Raw genomic sequence first — 4028 nt, 5'->3', positions numbered from 1 at the left:
GATACTTCACATCAATGAAGGAAAGGATAAGAACCATATGATCATTTCAATAGACAGAAAAAGCATTTGATAAAGTACAACATCCAATCATGATAAAAACTCTCTACAAGGTAGACTCAGAGGGGACATACCTCAGCATAATAAAGATCATAAATGAAAAATCCAAAGATAACATCATCCACAAAGGGGAAAAACAGAGCTTTTCATTTAAGATCAGGAACAAAACAAGGATATCCACTCTCACCACTTTTATTCAACAGAGTACTGGAAGTCCTGGCCACAGCAATCAGAAGACAAAAATAAATAAAAGGAATCCATACTAGTAAGGAAGAAGTAAAACTTTCACTATTTGCAGATGACATAATACTCTATACAGAACACCGAAAAGACTCCACCATAAAACTGCTATAATTGAAAAACAAATTCAGTAATGTTTCAGGATACAAAATTAATATGCATAAATCTGTTGCATCTCTATATGCCCATAATACAGTAGCAGAAAGAGAAATCAATAAAAACAATCCCATTTACAATTGCACCAAAAATAATAAGATACCTATGAATAAACTTAACCAAAGAGGTGAAAGACTTGTATTTTGGAACAATAAAATGCCAATGAAAGAAATTGAAGATGACACAAAGAAATGGAAAGACTTTCCATGCTCATAGATTGAAAGAACAAATATTTTAAAATTTTTATAACACTCAAAGCAATGTACACATTTAATGCAACCCCTATCAAAATATCATCAGCATTTTTCACCAAACTAGAGAAAACAATTCTAAAATTATATGGAACAACAAAAGCCCTTGGATAGCCAAAGAAATCTTGAAAAAGAAAAGCAAAGCTGGAAGCATCACAATTCTGGACTTCAAGTTACATTACAAAACTGTAGTAATTCAAAACAGTATGGTAGTGGCACAAAAATAGACACATAGATCAAAGGAACAGAATAAAAACCCAGAAATAAACCCACAACTATATGGTCAATTAATGTCTGACAAAGCAGGAAAGAATATCCAAGACAGTCTCTTCAACAAATGGTATTGGGAAAACTGGTCAGCAACATAGAAAAGAATGAAACTAGACCACTTTCTTAAACCACAGATAAAAATAAATTCAAAATGGATGAAAGACCTAAATGTGAGACCTGAAACCATAAAATTCCAGAAGAGAACACAGGCATTAACCTCTTTGACATCTGCCATAGCAACTTCTTACTAAATATGTATCCTGAAGCAAGGGGTACAAAAGCAAAAATATACTATTGGACTACACCAAAATAAAAAGCTTCTTTCTGTACAGTGAAGGAAACAATCAACAAAGTTAAAAGGCAGCCTACAGAATGGGAGAAGATGTTTGCAAATGACATATCCAATAAAGGGCTAGTATCCAAAATATATTTAAAAAACTTACACAACTCAACACCTAAAAAAAACAAATAATCCAATTAAAAATGGACAGAAGACATGAACAGACATTTCTCCAAAGAAGACATCTAGATGGCCAACAGATACATGAAAAAATGTTCATCATCACTTACCATCAGAGAAATGCAAATCAAAATTACAATGATATATCATTTCAGTCAGAATGGATAAAATCAACAACACTAGAAACAACAGGTGTTGGTGAGGATATGGAGAAAAAAGAACATTCATACACTGTTGGGAATGCAAACTGGTACAGCTACTGTGGAAAACAGTATGGGAGTTCCTCAAAAAATTAAAAATATAGCTACCTTATGATTCATCAGTCACAGTACCAGGTATTTACCCAAAGAGAGCAACACTAATTGAAAGGGATACATGCACCCCTATGTTTATAGCAACATTATTTACAATAGGCAAACTGTGGAAGCAGCCAGTGCCCGTCAATAGATGAATGGATGAAAAAAGAAGTGAGATATATATATATATATATATATATATATATATATATATATATTAAATGAATGATATTATGCAGCCATAAAAAAAGAATGAAATCTGCCATTTGCAAATACACGGATGGAACTAGAGAATATAATGCTAAGTGAAATAAGTCAGTCAGATGGGGGGGCAAGATGGTAGAAGAGTAGGGGACTCCGTCTTGACTGGTCCCTTGAATTTAGCTGGATATCTACCAAACCATTCTGAACACCTATGAAATCAGCCTGAGATGTAAGAATATATATACGTGGATCTCTACAAGCAGAAAAACACAACCTGTCGAGGGGTAGGAAGGGAGGAGTCATGAGTCTGCGGGCAGTTATGGGAGGATAAGCAGAAGGGGGAGGGAGCCACCATAAGCTGGTGCCTGGGAAGTGATATAACACCAGAGTGCAAAAGCATCCTGCGCTGGGGGACTGGGCAAAAACTTGCAGAGTTGTAGTGGCCAGGAAGGACTTTACAGCAGCATTCAAACAGGATCAAGGAGCTGCGGGGACACACACGTGAACCCGGGGACTGCTTGCAGTTTTAGAAACACAAAGGGCAGAGAAAAGGCCAAGCACCTGGGTCGACCACTGAGAAGGTCGCTGTGGGCACACACCACTCACCGGAGGCTGTGGTTTTCAGTGGTGCATACAGAAATGGAGACTGTGTGTTCTGGAGGGTTCAGAGAAAATCAGACTGTAATTTCTCTGCTCTGGGACAGAGGTCTTGGTGTGGCCATTTTTTGCTCTGACCCTCAGAAGAGGTACAGAAAGGTGCCAGAGAACAAAAGCTCAAAAAACAGGTTTCCACGGAGCCCAGCCACCTGACAGGGGGCAGAGCAAATCTGCCCAAGCAGGGCTGCATAAGACACAGCAGGGCAAGCCCCTCCCTCAGAAGACAGTCTGGAAGAACAAGAGGACAACAACCCTAGGGTCCCCCCCAAAACTATAAAACACTAACAAGATGAGAAAACAGTATATTGAGCTCCAAGCATTGTCTCACAGCTTGTGTATTTTTCAGATACAACTCTCTTTCTTTTTATTCATTCTCTTATGCTTCTTCTCTGTTTTTTTTTTACTTTTATCTCATTTCAATTAAATGTCCAATATATCAACTTATATTTCATAGTAGCTTTTAAACCTGTACTTTTTCACACCTATATTTTTTCATAGGTATATACTTTAGTGTAGTCCTTCTTTCCCTATTCAATATTACCTTTATATGCATACCAGTTTTACTTTCCCTGTAATTCTGGGAAATAGTGCCCTCTAACAAACAGAACAAAATACACCCAGGAAGAACTTAAACACCCTACTTTGCCCACACTGAGAGATTATAGCCCCACTTCCCTTCACCCTTCTTTTTTATTTTTAAATATTTTTAAATTGTTAAATTTTATAAATTTTATTCTTGTATTTCATTTTGGCTTTTTTTTTTTTGGTAGTGGCTTCCAACAGCTCTGGATTGTCCTAGGGTGCATCTTGCTTGGGTCGTGGTTGATATTTTGGACTCTTTTCATTCCCTCAACCATCCCTCAACAGAATGACTAGGAGGAGGAACTCCTAACAAAGAAAAGAACCAGAGACAATGTCTTGTGCCAGAGACCTAATAGATATGGATATAAGCAAGATGTCAGAGATAGACTTCAGGGTAGCAATTATAAAGTAAATAACTAGGCCTGAGAAAACCATTAGGGGCAATACAGCATCTCTAAGAGCAGAAATGAGATCTAATCAGGCTGAACTTAAAAATGTATGAATAAGATGCAGTCTAAACTGGATACTCTAACAGCCAGGGTAAATGAGGCAGAAGAACAAATTAGTGACCTAAAAGATAAGCTGATAGAAAGGAAGGAAACCAAGGAGGGATAAACAACTAGAAGCCCATGAGATCAGACTTAGAGAAATCAATAAGGCCATGAAATATTCCAATATCAGAATTATTGGGATTCCTGAGAGGGTGGAGAGAAAGAGAGGACTAGATGATATATTTGAGCAAACCATATCTGACAACTTTCCTAATCTGGGAAAGGAAACAAGCATTTGTGTTCAAGAGGCAGAGAGGACACCTCCCAAGAACAAAAAAATAAACCAACACCCCAGCATATAATA

The sequence above is a fragment of the Eumetopias jubatus genome, unplaced genomic scaffold (assembly GCF_037043125.1).
Source record: "Eumetopias jubatus isolate StellerSeaLion01/CBP00866 unplaced genomic scaffold, mEumJub1_p1.0 scaffold_11, whole genome shotgun sequence".
Taxonomy (NCBI): Eukaryota; Metazoa; Chordata; class Mammalia; order Carnivora; family Otariidae; genus Eumetopias; species Eumetopias jubatus.
The sequence above is the reverse complement of the archived record's forward strand: the minus strand, read 5'-3'. Positions refer to the sequence as shown.